Raw genomic sequence first — 19,332 nt, 5'->3', positions numbered from 1 at the left:
TGCTGCATTGAATATATTCATTAGTACTGAGCTGCTACGGGATGCGGGTGGCGCTGTGGGTTAAACCACAGAGCCTAGGACTTGCCGATCAGAAGGTCAGCGGTTTGAATCCCTGCGATGGGGTGAGCTCCCGCTGCTTGGTCCCTGCTCCTGCCAACCTAGCAGTTCAAAAGCACGTCAAAGGGCAAGTAGATAAATAGGTACCGCTCTGGCAGGAAGGCATTTCCGTGCGCTGCTCTGGTTCGCCAGAAGCGGCTTAGTCATGCTGGCCACATGACGCAGAAGCTGTACGCCGGCTCCCTCGGCCAATAAAGCGAGATGAGCGCCGCAACCCCAGAGTCGGGCACGAATGGACCTAATGGTCAGGGGTCCCTTTACCTTTACTGAGTTGCTATAGCACAGTCAGTGGCAAAAAGAAGCACCACACCCCTATTGGTGGAAGGAATAGGATGACCCGTACCTGTGCTAAAAACTGCTGACCAACAGTCATGCATCTATGACCCCGTCTGCCTTGTCTCACCTGCCTTCCATGACACTCCGGAAAGGTCACGGGACCCCCCACCCCACCCCTCATTTGAAATGGTAAGTACTACATTCTAGTAGTGGTCTGCGTTGGAGTCACCAAGGTGTGGCATCTCAGAGAAATTTGGGTCATGTCAGAAGCAAAGCCAAGTCTTCATGGAGGCCCTTGACATGCTTTAAAACACCTTGCCAATCCAGGCATTTAAAAAGAAAAAGAAAAAAAGAATTTGGACAAGTGTTTACCATAGAATCATAGAATCATAGAATCATAGAATCATAGAGTTGGAAGAGACCACAAGGGCCATCGAGTCCAACCCCCTGCCAAGCAGGAAACACCATCAGAGCACTCCTGACATATGGTTGTCAAGCCTCTGCTTAAAGACCTCCAAAGTAGGAGACTCCACTACACTCCTTGGCAGCAAATTCCACTGTCGAACAGCTCTTACTGTCAGGAAGTTCTTCCTAATGTTTAGGTGGAATCTTCTTTCTTGTAGTTTGGATCCATTGCTCCGTGTCCGCTTCTCCGGAGCAGCAGAAAACAACCTTTCTCCCTCCTCTATGTGACATCCTTTTATATATTTGAACATGGCTATCATATCACCCCTTAACCTCCTCTTCTCCAGGCTAAACATGCCCAGCTCCCTTAGCCGTTCCTCATAAGGCATCGTTTCCAGGCCTTTGACCATTTTGGTTGCCCTCCTCTGGACACGTTCCAGTTTGTCAGTGTCCTTCTTGAATTGTGGTGCCCAGAACTGGACACAGTACTCCAGGTGTGGTCTGACCAGAGCAGAATACAGTGGCACTATTACTTCCCTTGATCTAGATGCTATACTCCTATTGATGCAGCCCAGAATTGCATTGGCTTTTTTAGCTGCCGCGTCACACTGTTGGCTCATGTCAAGTTTGTGGTCAACCAAGACTCCAAGATCCTTTTCACATGTACTGCTCTCAAGCCAGGTGTCACCCATCTTGTATTTGTGCCTCTCATTTTTTTTGCCCAAGTGCAATACTTTACATTTCTCCCTGTTAAAATTCATCTTGTTTATTTTTGCCCAGTTCTCTAATCTGTCAAGGTCGTTTTGAAGTGTGATCCTGTCCTCTGGGGTGTTAGCCACCCCTCCCAGTTTGGTGTCATCTGCAAATTTGATCAGGATGCCCTTGAGTCCATCATCCAAGTCGTTGATAAAGATGTTGAATAAGACCGGGCCCAAGACAGAACCCTGTGGCACCCCACTAGTCACTCTTCTCCAGGATGAAGAGGAACCATTGATGAGCACCCTTTGGGTTCGGTCAGTCAGCCAGTTACAAATCCACTGAGTGGTAGCATAGTCAAGACCACATTTTAGCAGCTTCTTTACAAGAATATCATGGGGCACCTTGTCAAATGCCTTGCTGAAATCAAGGTAGGCTACATCCACTGCGTTCCCTTCATCTACCAGGCTTGTAATTTTGTCAAAAAACGAGATCAGGTTAGTCTGACACGACTTATTTTTCAGAAATCCATGCTGACTATTGGTGATCACAGCATTCCTTTCTAGGTGCTCACAGACTGTTTGCTTAATGATCTGTTCCAGAATCTTCCCTGGTATTGATGTCAGACTGACTGGGCGGTAATTATTTGGGTCCTCTCTTTTCCCCTTTTTGAAAATAGGGACAACATTTGCCCTCCTCCAGTCTGCCGGGACTTCGCCTGTTCTCCAGGAATTCTCAAAGATGACTGCCAGTGGTTCTGAGATCACATCTGCCAGTTCTTTTAATACTCTTGGATGCAGTTCATCTGGCCCTGGAGACTTGAATACATCTAAACTAGCCAAATATTCTTGTACTATCTCCTTAGTTATTCTGGGCTGTGTTTCCTTTGCTGAATCATTTGCTCCAAATTCTTCAGGTCGGGCATTGTTTTCTTTATCGGAGAAGACTGAGGCAAAGAAGGCATTGAGTAGTTCAGCCCTTTCTGTGTCCCCTGTTTGCATTTCACCATCTTCTCCTCTGAGTGACCCCATTGTTTCTTTGTTCTTCCTTTTGCTACGGACATACCCATAAAAGCCTTTTTTGTTGCTTTTAACCTCTCTAGCAAGCCTGAGTTCATTCTGTGCTTTAGCTTTTCTGACTTTGTGTCTACACGTGCTGGCTATTTGTTTGAATTCCTCTTTGGTGGTTTCCCCCCTTTTCCATTTTTTGTACACATCCTTTTTTAATCTTAATTCAGTTAAAAGTTCTTTAGATAGCCACCCTGGCTTCTTTAGGCACCTTCCATGTTTCCGTCTCATTGGTATTGCCTGACGTTGTGCTTTTAGTATCTCCCTCTTAACAAACTCCCAGCCATCATGAACTCCCTTTCCTTTTAGTATTGTTGTCCATGGGATCTCACCCAGCACTTCCCTAAGTTTTATGAAGTCGGCTTTCTTAAAGTCAAGAAATTGAGTCCTAGTATGCTTGGCTGCTCCTTTCCGCTGTATAGTAAACTTCAGAAGAGCATGATCACTCGCGCCTAATGATCCTTCCACTTCTACCCCACTAACCAGGTCATCAACATTGGTTAGGACCAGATCTAAAATGGCTGTTCCTCTTGTTGCTTCTCCCACTTTCTGGACAATGAAGTTGTCTGCAAGGCCAGTGAGGAATCTGTTTGACCTTATGGTCTTGGCTGAGTTTGACGTCCAACAAATATCCGGGTAATTGAAGTCCCCCATTACTACTATCTCCCTACCAAAACTAAAGGTTTTTAAGCACCACCCATTATTATTCGCTGTTTCAACCCTTCTTGAAAATCTGCAAAAATAAAAATTAAAAATGCATTTGGCTTTGAATATATGATTCTGCATATATTGCTGCATCATACATTTGGTTTGTTTTATTTTGACGTTTATCGTTCCATCTTTTCCACCAAAGAGATCAAAGCGACAGACATGGTTCCTTCCTCCCTTTTTATCTTCACAACAACCTGTGAGGTTAGGTTAGGCTGAGAGACAATTAAGCAGCCAAAGGAGATTTGAACCCTGGTCTCTCAGGTCTTAGTCCAAAACTCTGACCACTGCGCCACACTGGCTCTCAATATACCATGCTTACCTTTTCTCATTTGAATGGAGTATTAGGAAGATGAAAGGAGTTCTGAGGTAGGTAGCCACGTGAGGGCTCTGCATTGGGCCCAGGGGTGCAGAGCCTCTAACACCACGGGCCAAATTTGAACCACCAGGCCTCCTCACCTGGCTCATGAGGCCATTTCAGTAAAGCCATCCCCATCTGCCTTCACCTGACATCATCTATAAGGTCAGGTGTGGAGCAGGTGAGGGCAAGACTTGGCCAAAAGGAGCTTTGCAGGTACCGGCAGCTGGCAGTGGCCGCAAAGGCCTTGTGCAGTGCTTACCAAATGCCTGACAAATCAGCTGGTTTGGGGGTGTTTGAGAAGCACCGTGCACAGAGCTAAACAATCCCTTTAAACTATACCCCCCCCCGCTGCCCCACTTGTAGGCCAGCACCTTTGTCAAGCACCTGACGTGTGCCGGATTATTGTCAGGTGGGTGGTGCTGCCTACCTGTCAAAAGATGGCCCATGAAAGTGGGGGAGTCATGTCACCAGGACATAAAGGTTCCCCGCTCCTGACCACAGCTTTTCCCTGAGCTCCCCCAGTTTCGGGGAACCTGCTCCATCTTCCCTTGTTTCACGCTTTTCTTCACTGGACTGTGAAATGAAGAACGCGGAAAAGAAATCCTGTGCAAAATAAGGCAGGTAAGTCCATTGCTGCAATCTCATTGCTACATGTATTCTATATGGGAGCACAGATTTACAGTTCTGGGGCCAGTTCGTTGCTGCCCAAAGTGCATTTACCTGAAGAGCTGTCATGAAGAAGATGAAGCAGACTTTTCCTCTGTTGCTACAGAGGACAGGGTTATCACCAACTGGTAGAAACGGCAAGGGAGAAGGCTAAACATAAGGAAAAAAATATCTTAATGGTAAAAGCTGCTTGGCAATTAGCCGATTTGCACTTCACTTTAAACCGTAGTTAAGCTTAACTACGGTTTAAAGGTGAGTTTGCTGTGTGCTGTTGCATAAGGAGACGATTGCGGCTGCTTGTTCCTTCTCCACTACTGCGAGCTAAGCCATGGATTGACTTAATGCGACATTTGAACCCAGGGATTGTGGTTTCTCCCCGCACCCCAACTGCAAGCGGTCAGCTATGAGGAGATCTTGGTTGCAGCTCATTGTTAGTTTGGAGAGAAACAAACCAGGATTTTGGGTTCAGACTATTACAAACTGTAGCTTAGCTCCCTGTAGCGTGGCAGGAATGGCTAGAATTTCCTTCCTGTGCCCCAGTTCACCTTTAAACTTTAGTTAAGTTTAACTGGGATTTAAAGGCAAATTGAGCACTTGGAACAGACTGCCTCAGAAAGTAGTGAGCTCTCCTTTGCTGGAGAGAAGAGGCTGGATAGTCATCTGCCAGGGATGTTGCCATTGCATCCTGTGCTGCAGAACCAGCATACCACAGAGGGTTGGAGTAGATGACCACCAGGGTACCTTTTGGGTATTTTTGTTATAATTTGGTTAAAGGATAAAGGAAGAATTCCCTGGATGCCTAGGTCCAGGTTTGGCGCAAATGCTCTCTTGGTGACAGCGCCCCAGCAGAGAATTAAAACCACCAAAACATGCAGGAAAGTAAAGGGTGGAAATATGGGCTGTCAGATCTGTAAAATATCCCATTTTAAGTTTCTTCCAAAGCTTCTCTTAGCATAGAAAAAGAGACTACATGTTTGGTAAGTTACAAATGGTTTACTTACAAACTTTTCCAAGCTCAAATTCATGTGCTTTTCCATACAGCAGCAAGAAAAGACAGGCAGTTTAACTTTGTTTCAAAAAGGTAAGAGTTTATATATTGTTTGTAGAGAAACACAAAGATGGCTTGCTAAAGCCATGTGGTCTCAGCTCGGAGCATTAGCTCAGACATCCATTCTGGCTGGATTCACATGGTGGAAGAGACTGAACAAAGGCTTGGGTAACCCTCCCAACTGGGACGCGGGTGGCACTGTGGGTTAGACCACAGAGCTTAGGACTTGCCAATCAGAAGGTCACAGTTCAAATCCCCGCAACGGGATGAGCTCCCGTTGCTCGGTCCCTGCTCCTGCCAACCTAGCAGTTCGAAAGCACGTCAAAGTACAAGTAAATAGGTACTGCTCCGGTGGGAAGGTAAACGGCATTACCGTGTGCTGCTCTGATTCGCCAGAAGCGGCTTAGTCATGCTGGCCACATGACTCGGAAGCTGTACGCCGGCTCCCTCGGCCAATAAAGCGAGATGAGCGCCGCAACCCCAGAGTCGGCCGCGACTGGACCTAATGGTCAGGGGTCCCTTTATCTTTAACCCTCCCAAGGTGAGGGGATGTGACCTAGTCAAGTTTGGCAGGACTGCTTACTCTATGGCCTTACTCCCTTAATGCATTAACTAGAGCTAAACTAGTACTCTGATTCTGTTGTGTGCATGTGAGCCCCGTTCCAACCCATTTAAAGTCTTGCAACTGCACTGCAACATCCCTGCCACCTTTTATTAGTGCCACATCTGCAGGTAACAGTAACTGCTGGCATCCTTGTCTAAAGATCAATTTGACTGGTTTCTAGCATTTTCACCCCATCTTGCCTATTAAAAACAAAGCAGCGTAACAATAATAAAAATAGTAAAACTGCAATTAATAGCCTCACATGACAACCCCACAGAATTCGGATCATGTGTTACTTGTTTCTGTAGCACCATTAATATATACAGTGCCTGAGGCTGCAAATCTAAACACAGTACAGATTAAGCCCCATTGAGCAGCAACACATTTATTCACTGCTTAATACACTAAATGCACATTTATTTACTGCAAGCAATGCAACTTCTGAATGTGTTGGGCGGTATTCAGTTAAATAATTGCACAAGCGGAACAAGCCTTTGTTGTAAGAGTGCAACATATGCCCTGAGGGCCTGATAATATGAATTGCAGCAATGGAGGAGGCTGTAAAATTAGAGGAGGAGGGAAGAAAGGATGGATGCAACAAGAGGATGAGACAAAAATGTATTTAGCAGATATATAAAGTCTCTGTTTTAAAAGCTACCTATTTTGAAAAAATAGTTCCAAATGATCTGTCCCTGCCTTTTCTTCTGCTCCAATCGTTTAGGAAGAAAAGAATCAAAGCAGGCTTTGAAAAAACAACTGCATGGAGAGAGATTACAGCAAAACTGCTTTTGGCTGAGCGCAGTTTCCTCCTCTGGTTTGATCCACCCATTATCTCTGAGCTGAACCTTCCAACTGGGTCAGCACTACATGAAACAGGAGGCACAGAGCAATTGGAAAAGCGCTTGTCATATACAGCAGACAAGTAATCACACTCCTGCCCTTTGCTCCGCAGATTTAGAACTGGCGTTCTGATTTGTCCAACCTTTCCAGTGTTGTATGCCAAAGGCATGCACAGAAGAGAAAGGGTTTTTAGAAAGAACAAAAACCTGGAACATGACCTGTAAACATAGGATAGGACTGTCATTTAACAAGACCTTCAGATTTATTTAAAAAACAAAAGACACATACACAATTTTTCTTTACCAGTTTATTTATTCCAGCAGCATTGATTGGATTTGACCTCTATTGCAAAAGCTTGTATTTGCAAAGCTGTTCACCGCTTTTCTCAAAAATCAAATAGACCACCACAGTACTATCTATTGATGTTAAAAAAAATAAGTAAACAGGCAATCAGGCTTGTGTAAATTGAGTGTTGCAACTGCAAAGCAGGCTGAATTTTGCCTGTCATCGTGTCTTCTCTAGGCTGAGAAATAGCTTGGCATAACACACTGTACCAGCAGATGTCAGCATCGGAATGTGGTACGATTTGGGAATGTGCCTGAACATAAAAAGGGAAAATGTCTTGTCGAGGAAAGAGGGCGTTTGTGGAAATTTTGGATTGTTGATCGGCTGAGGAGACTCAGGCTATTATGCTCAAGGAATGGTGCTACATGCTCTCTTTTGCCAACACCATCAGAGTTTATCTACTATTAAATGGGTCGTTGTAAGAGATGCTGTTAGACTCCACCAGCTTCAGCTGGCATCGCCTAAGGATGATGGGATGCAGGTGGCGCTGTGGGTTAAACCACAGAGCCTAGGACTTGCCAGTCAGAAGGTCGGTGGTTCGAATCCCCGCGACGGGGTGAGCTCCCTTTGCTCGGTCTCAGCTCCTGCCAACCTAACAGTTTGAAAGCACCTCAAAGTGCAAATAGATAAATAGGTACCGCTCTGGCGGGAAGGTAAACGGCGTTTCCGTGTGCTGCTCTGGTTTGCCAGAAGCGGCTTAGTCATGCTGGCCACATGACCCAGAAGCTGTATGCTGGCTCCCTCAGCTAATAAAGCGAGATGAGCACCGCAACCCCAGAGTCGACCTAATGGTCAGGGGTCCCTTTACCTTTTAAGGATGATGGGAGTTGTAGTCCAACAACATCTGCAGAGACACAGGCTCCCCCCCTGCTTTAATGCACGTTCTCCGGGCTAGTAATATGTGACATCTGAACTGGAGCAAAGGTTCATTTATGAATTGTCTTGCTTGCTTGAGAGCTGTGTGAACCAAATAGGTCCAGAGGGTTGACAACGGGTATCTTTGAGGGATGGCCTCCTGGGGTGTTGGGGGGGGGAGAGAGAGTGTGTATGTTTTTCTGCAGGCTTTGGGGACCGGTGAGAATGGTGGTAGCCAGCTATTGGCTCTTAGAATCATAGAATTGTAGCACTGGAGGGGACCATGAGGGTCATTTAGTCCAGCCCCATGCAGTGCAGGAATCTCTTGCCCCACATGGGCTCAAACCCATGACCCTGAAATTAAGAAACTCAAGCTCTACCAACTGTGCCATGTAAAGGGTCTGGCATAATTAGAAATAAGAATCTGAATGCAGTCTAAGTTTGCAAAGTGTCATGTTCTGGTTCGTTCCATGCATATAGCAGATTCCCAGTCTTTTTCTTCTGGGATCTCCTCTGTCCCACCAGTCTAGTAGGAATCCTGAGATGGGAATGGATCTTTCACAAACATTGCAGAGGTCTCCAGGCACACCTCTGTAGACGGCAGAGGGCCCTACAGTCCCCCCCCTCAAAATGTGGGGTTTGCATGTAGAAGATCCCGGGTGTTCCAAAGCCACAAAATTCTCCTAAAACTTTTAACCCAGGCCTACATCTAACAGTCAAAAATCAGAGCCTCTAGTTTACTTCCTAATGAAGAGCCCTGAGCAAACATGAAAATGTGCGAGGAGAAATGGCTTGTCGGAGATCTGTTGCTGTTTAACACCGTTCAGTAACGCATGGCAATTTCCAGTCAGAATGCAGGCCCAGTTTATAATTATCAGGAAGAGTAAGCATGCACATCCAAGCATGCATATATTGTGGGCACTCGCATCATGCTTTTTAAAAGTCTAAGCTCTTTTGTGGGTTCCTAGGCTTAGAATGGGTAGCTTACATCGAGCGGCAATGGTGATGGTCGCTATACAAGCCCACTGTACTTTTCTTTCCCTCTTGAATTCAACATAGACGACTCGAGCGAGTTGTGCTCATTAATATGCTGCTTTGAAAGCCTGGGGATTTAGCAGGGATGGCTATGGTTTGCTAATCGTGAAAACAGTTGCCTGAAGATGAGCAAATGTTCTCTCGAAAACCTTTCTCCAGACAGCTGGGATTTCAGCCCTACTAATTAATGGAAACAATATCCGAGAAAGTTATATAATGATTACCACCTGCTGATTGCAGCTCCGCGGTTCGGCACCTTAATCCTAATCACAATGGCTGTGATCCCAGCCACCTCAAAGCCTGCGGCTTGATGCCTGTCCAATAATCACCCGGCTTGTGCTTTCTCTGTGCGTTTTGAGGCAGTATGTGGAGAACACTCTGTGGGAGCAAGTATCTAAGAAATAAGATCCTCTGAACACCATAGGACTTTGTCTATTGGGGCACCTCTCCAAATACACCTGTATCCAAGCAGCGCATTGGGCCGGAGGCGGAGGAGATATGCTTGTGTTGCTACTGAAAATTGGTCCATGCTGTCCGCTTTGTAATTTGCAGATTGCATGACAAGGCACCCGAACCACAAAGTTCCCAGGAGAACAATAAAACACACAAATAATAATAATAATAATAATAATAATAATAATAATAATAATAATAATAATAATAATAATAATAATTTATTTGTACCCCGCCCATCTGGCTGGGCTTCCCCAGCCACTCTGGGTGGCTTCCAACAAAGCTCTAAAAAACATTAAAATGTCACACATTAAAAACTTCCCTAAACAGGGCTGCCTTCAGATGTCTTCTAAATGTCAGGTACTTGTTTATCTCTTTGACATCTGATGGGAGAGGGCGTTCCACAGGGCGGGTGCCACTACCAAGAAGGCCCTCTGCCTGGTTCCCTATAGCTTTGCTTCTCGCACTCCTTCAGGTATGCTGGACCACGGCCATTTAGGGCTTTAAAGGTCAGCATTTGGGTTTATGGGTTCAAATAGGCCGCAACTTTATTGGTTACAGATGTGAGCAGTTTGGCTTAGGCATTGGGGTGAAGCCAAGCTATATCTTGACTCCTGCCCTCCTGCAAGGAGTCCACAGAAGTGTAAACCACCAATAGGGGGTGCCCTATGACTTACATCAAATAAGGGCACCCAAGGGGTCCCTGTAGGAGCTATAACATGGCCCTAACCCCCGGCCAGGCTTCGGACGGTATTCAAACCCGGATCCCTTTTAACAGGATACCCTTACTGAGGAGGGGCAGGCGAAGGCCACAACCTCCCCTCCAACCAAACGAAGGCTCACCCAATGCCTAACTTCACAAAGTTTGTGGCAATTGCTACTAGGTAGGCAAAAACCAAATGGCAGGTGCCAATTTGCCAAGTGGAAAAATTCCTACCCAGCCCCAACAACATGGCGACCAACAATTGTCCATAGCAAGGTCGCATCTGAGCAATGCATGGAAAGAGGGTGGGTGGGTTGGGAGATCTGGCGATGGGGCAAGAGACAGGGTGCCGGCTGGCCACATTAGAGTTAAGTTGCCCGCGGCCACACCCACCCTGAAAGCTGATTGGCTGGGGCCGTTCCATAGGAGGAAAGAAACCCCAGCAATGATGACATGGGCGGCATGACACAGGGGAGAGGCGGCATCCCTCTGCCTCTTAGGCCGGTAAGATGTTGTGACCTGGCTGCCCAGCCGCAATGCCGCCCACCAGGAAAAGGTGAGCGGACTTGTGATAAAGAAGGAGCAGGATCTGGGTTTGTTATGTACTGAGTTGAATAGGATCCAAAATGCAGCAGTCTGATTGGTCCTAGAACAATAGGATTCAGAATGCAGCAGTCTGATTGGTCCTAGAACAATGCAGCAGTATGATTGGTCTGCAGGAGCCACCCAATCCAGCTCCAGATGGAAGTGAATCCACAACCTGATTGGCCTACAAGAGAATTCCGGAATTAGCCAATCACGTGCAGCCCATTGTGTAAATAATGTATATAAAGCAGATACTTTGGGGGAACTTTCATTCCTCCTCACCACTATGAGCTGAATAAAGAGCATGAAATCCACTCTTGACTCTGAGTATATTTCAGGGTTCCAGATGAGGTTGAGAGCAGAGGAAACATCCAAAACCACTTTGGGAGCTCATCACAGCTGAAGTGAGATTTGAAGAGGTGACATTCTAGTTCACACCTTTAACACCATTCCAGCTCTCTCCATGCTAAGATTTAATTTGTTTACCACCTTGGCAGGTAAACAGCAATGAATGAGTAGCTCAGTGGCAGAGCACATGTCTTCCCTGTAGCGAAGGTTCAACAGCCAGCATGTCAGGGAGAGTCTCATAGAATTGTAGAGTTGGAAGGGACCCCACGGGTCATCTAGTCCAACCCTCTGCACTGCAGGAATCTCAGCTAAAGCATCCATGATATAAGGCTTATTCTCCTTTTCTGAACCCTGGTGAGCCAACACCAGCCAGTGAAGAGAGATGGTACAATAGCCTGTCTCAGTATAAGGCAACTCCCTATGTCCCTATACAAAACACAGAATTAAAATATTTTAGAATAATGCAGACCAAAAACCAGCAGAGCCAAGGCATCGTTTTGGAGGAATAAGGTAAAAATGAACTTTGCTCCTCCAGACCAAAACAGGTTCCAGAAGGTCCCAAGAACGCCCTTAGAGATGGAGCTCACCAGACTTTCTGGCCAGGGTGTTCTTGGAATAGTATAGAAATGGGAAAGGAATTATCCAGGAAGTGGGAATCTTCTTTCAGATATGCTAAGGCTGCAGGCTCTGGGCTGACCTTGCAGAGCGAGGGAAAGCAGTGAAGCAGCTAACGAGTTTGACCTGTCTCTCCTCCAGGGAATTGTAATTGGATGTGGAATCTTTTCCTTCTAGGTCATTCCCACCCAGCTCAGGAGCAGAACAGCTGGATTCTGTGCCATCTGCTCGGTGGCTCGTGTCAGGTTCTCATTTTATGAGTTCAAAGACTGACATCACAAAAGGTTGTCATTACACTTGTCACTTCCTGGCGCTCAAATCCTTACCAGAATAAGGCCAGGAGTTGCTGAGTGAGCAATGTGCCTGCTTGTAAGCCAAGCGAGGTAACACAGGAAACATGCCGAGAAGGAGAAGGAAGGATTGTGTCCAGAATGGGAGAAATGGAAGCAGAAAAAATGAGGTATTAGCCAAATATTCCCTGCATCCCAGTATTCCTAGGAATGGGTAAAAAACACACACTGAGAGCTTTTTTTCTTAAAAAAAAAAAAAGAAGTTTTTTAGGGGTACTCTCATTTTCCTACTCATATTGAAATACTGCTCCTTAATGAGGCCAAACTTAGATTCACAAAATGAAGGGGTATGCGTACCCCTGTGTCCCCCCCCCCAGAAAAAAGCACTGGGAATACCACTAAATCAAATTATTCATTCTGTTCAGATCTGCTTGGATGAGACTAGCAATTCCTCATCTAGTCTCCTCTGATTATGCTTAGACCTACTTATAGGGGTAGGCAAAATCTGTCAATTTCGGTCTCTCATTTTTCTAAACTTAAAATCAGTTCGCCACATTGGTTTGCCATTTAAAATAAGTAAAGTGGTACCTTGGATCTCAAACGGATTAGTTGACGAACAAATTGGCTCCCAAAAGTTGAAAACCCGGAAGTAAGTGTTCTGGTTTCTGAACATTTTTTGGAAGTGAATGTCCAATTCGGCTTCCGCTTGAGTGCAGGAAGCTCCTGCAGCCAATCAGAAGCTGTGCCTTGGTTTTTGAATGGTTTCGGGAGTCAAACAAACTTCCAGAAAGGATTAAGTTTGAGAACCAAGGTTCCACTGTGTTATGTACTGAGTTGAATAGGATCCAAAATGCAGCAGTCTGATTGGTCCTAGAACAATAGGATTCAGAATGCAGCAGTCTGATTGGTCCTAGAACAATAGGATCCAGAATGCAGCAGTCTGACTGGTCCACAGGAGCCACCCAATCCAGCTCCAGGTGGAAGTGAATCCGCAACCTGATTGGCCTACAGGAGAATCCTGGAATTAGCCAATCACGTGGGGCCCATTGTGTAAATAATGTATATAAAGCAGACATTCTGTGGGAACTTCCATTCCTCCTCACCACTATGAGCTGAATAAAGAGCATGAAATCCACTCTTGACTCTGAGTATATTTCACACTGCATGTATGAACCTTGTCATATAAACCCGCTGATGTAATCTGAAGTGGTAAAGCTCCAGTCCAGATTTACTCCCCTCTTCCCTACATGAGCAGCGTTGCAGAGGGGGAAGTAGTGGAGATGAGCACATTCACTCCACCCTTTCCCTCTTTTTTTTACTGGTGTAAACACCTTTCAGAACCCTCATTTTCCTGGTTCTAAATGGCACGAGGAGCCTACATGACACTTGTGTCACATGGAAAAACAAACAAGGCCTCTAGCAAGAAGAGGCTTTTGTCTTGCCCTTTGGCAAAATGTGGATTGCAGGCACTTTGGAGCAGGACCTTGCGCAGTGATGGTGCGAAATTTTTGATAGTTAGCAAATCAGTTAGTGATGGAACAGATTCAGCAAAGCACAAACTGTATTTTCTCTCTTCGTGTATAAGCTTATTTCTTAGATTCTAACAACTCATGGAGATTTTCATTAGTTAAACATGCAAGCCTGGTGCTTGATTGTTATTAGATCTGATCTGTACAGCCAGCAGGGCAGATATGTTTTTGCTGCTTCTTTTTTTACTACACACAAATGAGAAGTTTTATGGGAACTAAAACGTGAAGACTCATCTCGGAGGCTGACTTCCGGACCACATTTTGTCCGTGGGGTTTCCTGTCTCTAGTGGATTCAGTTCATCAAGGCCTCCTGCTGCAATGGGTCCCTTCACTTTAATGGGTCTCAGGGCTGTTGTCTTATCTTCCCCGCTAGGTGTGATGGGTACATTGCTTTTTGCAGGGCAGGGTTTATATGTGTGTTGGGGTGTGTGTGTCGCCCACAGGTTTTGTGTGTGGGTTGACTCTTTATCATCCTTAAATATTTTGTGGTGCGGGTACCCTTTTAGCCACTGAGGTTGTCAATTTAATAAGGGGTTTTAAGAGTAATCGGTAACTTCAGCTCAAAGTACACGTTACACTAAATGCATAGCTTGCTGCTGTTTTTCCCCTTCATTTAGTTACAAGTTCAGGGGCACCACCACTACTCCATTTCTCATTGAGAGATCAGCATGTAGGGAGGGAAGATTTCACCCTCTCCTCCAATGATGCAAAGCCACTGGAAAACCTTCCCCCATCCTCAGTGATGTTATAAGGCTTCTTCTTCTTCTTCTTCTTCTTCTTCTTCTTCTTCTTCTTCTTCTTCTTCTTCTTCTTCTTCTTCTATTTGTATACCGCCCTTCACCCGAAGACCACAGGTTCACAACATAAAAATACAAAATGAAAACACAAAATGCATAATAAAACAAACACAAAAGCAAAACAAACCAATACCCCCCCACAGACATATTTAAAAGGCCATAGAATGTCAATCAGCCACATGCCTGGTTGAAGAGAAACTATTATTTTTATTTACTAAATTATTGGGGGGGGGCTCCCACTAGTTGTCAAATAGAGAATTAAAGTAGCATCTAGTTTGGCCCCCTGGATGGTAGTTTTCCAATATCATTTTAAGTTACTCCCCACTTCCCTGTTGAGCAGGCTGTCCTACTCACTGTCCTAATGGCAACTGGGATGCAGGTCTAATCCACTGAGCCTCTTGGGCTTGCTGTTCAGAAGTCAGTGGTTCAAATCCCTGCTCCTGTTGCTCTGTCCCAGCTTCTGCCAACCTAGCAGTTTGAAAGCACACCAGTGCAATTAGATAAATAGGTACCACTGCGGCAGGAAGGTATACAGCGTTTCCGTGTGCTCTGGCTTCCGTCATGGTGTCCTGTTGCACCAGAAGTGGTTTAGTCCTGCTGGCCACATGACCCGGAAAGCTGTCTGCGGACAAATGCCTGCTCCCTCGGCCTAAAAGCAAGATGAGTGCTGCAACCCCATAGTCACCTTTGATTGGACTTAACCGTCCAGGGGTCCTTTACCTTTTACCTAATGGCTACCAGGTTTTGTTGTTGTTCAGTGTGACTTAAGCATAAGTGTGTTTATGATCCTGAAAAGAAAATCCACCCTGAGTCAGGAGTATATCTTGAGTGAACAGAACTGTGCCAAGTGGGTGGCATTCGAGCATTACAGTGATACCTCGGGTTAAGAACTTATTTCGTTCTGGAGGTCCATTCTTAACCTGAAACTATTCTTAACCTGAGGTACCACTTTAGCTAATGGGGCCTCCTGCTGCTGCCGCACCGCCGGAGCACGATTTCTGTTCTCATCCTGAAGCAAAGTTCTTAACCCGAGGTACTATTTCTGGGTTAGCGGCGTATGTAACCTGAAGCGTCTGTAACCTGTATTGTAACTTTGGTGGTGGGCTGGTTGAGGGTGAGCACTAGCAACTCTATTTTTTAAAACAACAACAACAACAACCAGAATTGTTCCCATTCTTAAAAACAAACTTTCATTCATTAACTAGAGGTTGTCATCTCATGAGTTAAAAAAGCCAATTTCATGCAACCAATTTCACGTTGGGCAAATAGTAAGTGTTCCAGACAGGCAGCGCACCCATTGGCCCCATCTTGGCTACAGCCCATCTTGCAAGGCACCCAGTCAAATTAAATGGACAGGGATTGCACAAAAAGGAGCATTTGGCCAATTGCACAAAGTGTCTCTCTCTCTCACACACAGCTCATTTTCTTTTCAGCATCAAGGTGGAGGCGGAGGACAGAGGCAGCGCTGGCTTGGCTGGAAATTGAAAGGCTCTAGGGGAAAACTAACAGCAAGGAACAGAGATGCATGCAAATTTTGGGAAAGTGATTACATCACCTGGTGCTCACGCTACTATGTAGCCCAGAGGAATTAAACATACCAGTCAGAACTTGCAGAAAACGATGATTTTATGGGCCAAACGATCTGTGCTGGTAGTTTTAAGGAAAAGAGAAATGGATCAGCCACACTCATAAAATAGTTGCAAAGTGGAAAAATGAATCAGTGAAGATATAACCCAGTATTAAAAATAGTAAACGAAGAAAGGAGAAATGCAGAGGTGGTGTTGAGATATAGCAATTAAACCTGTCTGCCTCCAGATTCCTGAATGTGTTTTGCACTCCAGATAACTAGCCTTGGGGGAATCAGACTCCAGTCTCTTCAAGAAGGTGATTTTTTTCCCCAGGCATGCTGCAACAAATTGTTCAACTCCTGAAGCTGGTCCATGGAGCTCCCATTATAATTTTCTGAAGTCTCAACACGGGATATTCTAAATGTGCAATAACATAATGCAATTCAATAGCGAACTTGACTTTCAAATAAGAAGATGGCAGTTGTCAAATGTGAAAATGCAAAGAATACCTATGAGAGCCTTCATAAGAGAGAATGAGAAGATGTGTGGGCCATTTAAAACTCCCTAACCAATCAGGAGATGATTGGTGCTGTCCATTGAACACTGCAGTCCACCTCTTGGGGGCCACATATGCTCAGATGCCTAGGTGCATATCTCTGCATTAAGGCGATTGAAGCCAATAACTAGTTCCACCTCAGCATCTCGTTTTCCCATTCTTTAGAGCAACCTCCTGCAACCCAACACCTTTCAGATATTTTGGATTACAAGTCTTATAATCTCTGATCGTTTACCACACTAGCTGGAGTTGATGGGGGTTGTAGTCTAGAACATCTGTGGCTCAGGACCGCAATACCTCAAGGACCACCTCTTTCCATATGAACCCACCCGGACCCTGAGATAATCTTCTGAGCCCTCCTTTGTGGGCTCAGGGTCAGGAGGATGGCAACACGAGAACGGGCCTTCTCTGCAGTGACTCCCTGTCTGTGGAATGCTCTCCCCAGGGAAATTCGCCTGGCGCCTTCATTATACACCTTTAGGTGCCAGGCAAAAACGTTCCTTTTTAATCAGGCCTTTGGTCGATCTGATTTACATCCTATGCTCTTTTAAAATGGTGTGTGTGTGTGTGTGTGTGTGTGTGTGTGTGTAGGGGCTATTGGGTTATTGTTTTTATTTTGACCATGTACCGTATTTTTCACTCTTTAAGACGCACCGGACCACAAGACGCACCTAGTTTTGGGGGGAAGAAAACAAGAAAAAATATATTCTGAATCTCAGAACAGCAAGAGGGATTGCTGCACAGTGAAAGCAGCAATCCCTCTTGCTGTTCTGGCTTCTGTGATAGCTGCACAGCCTGCATTCGCGCCTTAAGTCGCATACACATTTCCCCTTACTTTTTAGGAGGGAAAAAGTGAGTCTTATAGAGCAAAAAAATACGGTATTTTGTGGTTTTATATCTTGATTTTATTCTGTGAACTGGCCTGAGACCCCTGGGTATAGGGTGGTATATAAATTCAACAAATCATCATCACCATCACCTGGAGGGCACAAAGTTGGGGGAGGATGCACTTCTCCCCACACATTTGGCTTAGAATGGTACAGTGGTACCTCGGTTCCCGAACACCTCCGTTGTCATATGTTTTGGTTCTCGAATGCCCAAAACCAAGAAGTAAATGTTTCTGAACTTTTTTGGAACCCGAGTGTGGCTTCCGCTGAGTGCAAGAAGCTCTTGCAACCAATGGGAAGCCGTGCCCTGGTTTTCGAACATTTCAGAAGCTGAATGGGCTTCCAGAATGGATTCTGTTCGAGAACCGAGGTACCACTGTACATAGATGAAAAGAAGATGTGTTGCGTGTTGGGAGCTGTATTGAATATTCATTTCCCCTTGCATTGCACTTGGAAGAAAACTGAACAGTCCTGATTGTCTCTTGCATAATCGTGCTCCAGATCTATATTGCCTTCTGTGGAGTCAGCCCATTGACCCATCTAGCTGGCAGCAGCTCTCCAAGATTTAAGACAGGGAGTCTCTCATAGCCCTGCCTGGATCTCCAGGGACTGAACCTGGGAATTGAGACTTTCTGCATGAGAAGTAGATGCTCTACCACTGAGCTAGAACCCTTTCCCTGTGTTCTTCTGATCCATATGCCTCTGCACGTATGTCTTCTGCTTTTCCACTCCAGCCAATGAGTGTCACATGAGCTAGTATTTTCTATAAGCAACCTTGAGTGTAGATTCCTGTTTGAAGATTCCACCTCTCCTTGTGTAGGGTGAGGCTCCAATCACATTTTAAAACTTGCCTTTTTCCAGGGCTTTAAATTGCGTGCAGAGCCTCTGCTACACATTTCTCATGAGGAGAAACAAACACTTTCGTCTCACCCTTTTCCAATATATTCACAGTTTCAGAAACTATTGGGGAGCTGAAACACACCCATCTTTCGAAAGTCACTTGCAGTGAAGTTCTTCAGCTAAGTATCATCTACAAAAATGCATATACAGTGGTACCTCGGGTTAAGTACTTAATTCGTCCCGGAGGTCCATTCTTAACCAGAAACTGCTCTTAACCTGAAGCTCCTCTTTAGCTTATGGGGCCTCCCACTGCTGCCGCACAATTTCTGTTCTCATCCTGAAGCAAAGTTCTTAACCTGAGGTACTATTTCTGGGTTAGCGGAGTTTGTAACCTGAACCCTATGTAACCTGAGGCACCACTGTACCGGACTAAAGCATCCATAGAAATGCATAAAAAGGTAAAGGTAAAGGTACCCCTGCCCGTACAGCCAGTCTTGACAGACTCTAAGGTTGTGCGCTCATCTCACTCTAGAGGCCGAGAGCCAGCGCTGTCCACAGACACTTCCGGGTCACGTGGCCAGCGTGACGAAGTTGCTCTAGCGAACCGGCACCAGAGCAGCACACGGAAACGCCGTTTACCTTCCCGCTATAAAGCGGTACCTATTTATCTACTTGCACTTAAGGGTGCTTTCGAACTGCTAGATGGGCAGGAGCTGGGACCGAACGACGGGAGCTCACCCCGCCACGGGGATTCGAACCGCCGACCATACGATCGGCAAGTCCTAGGCACTGAGGTTTTACCCACAGCGCCACCCGCATCCCTTAGAAATGCATATGCATTAAAAATGCATATATTTGCGCAAATAAATTTTGATGAGTACAGTGGTACCTTGGGTTAAGTACTTAATTCATTTTGGAGGTCTGTACTTAACCTGAAATTGTTCTTAACCTGAAGCACCACTTTAGCTAATAGGGCCTCCTGCTGCTGCCTCGCCGCCGGAGCACGATTTCTGTTCTCATTCTGAAGCAAAGTTCTTAACCTGAAGCACTATTTATGGGTTAGTGGAGTCTGTAACCTGAAGCGTATGTAACCTGAGGTACCACTGTACTTTAAAAAAATTGTAATATGAGAATGTTT

The 19,332-nt window shown here is 45.5% G+C and overlaps 1 long non-coding RNA gene across 1 annotated transcript; it reads left to right on the top strand.

Moving 5' to 3' along the window:
• Positions 1–12,051: 12,051 nt before the first annotated feature.
• LOC309533358 lies at positions 12,052–15,950 on the top strand. The gene is made up of 2 exons (XR_014220165.1): positions 12,052–12,187; positions 15,777–15,950. It is a non-coding gene; the product is annotated as an uncharacterized lncRNA (long non-coding RNA).
• Positions 15,951–19,332: the final 3,382 nt, after the last annotated feature.

The sequence above is a fragment of the Podarcis vaucheri genome (assembly GCF_965113315.1).
Source record: "Podarcis vaucheri genome assembly, chromosome: 5".
NCBI lineage: Eukaryota > Metazoa > Chordata > Lepidosauria > Squamata > Lacertidae > Podarcis > Podarcis vaucheri.
The sequence above is the reverse complement of the archived record's forward strand: the minus strand, read 5'-3'. Positions and strand labels throughout refer to the sequence as shown.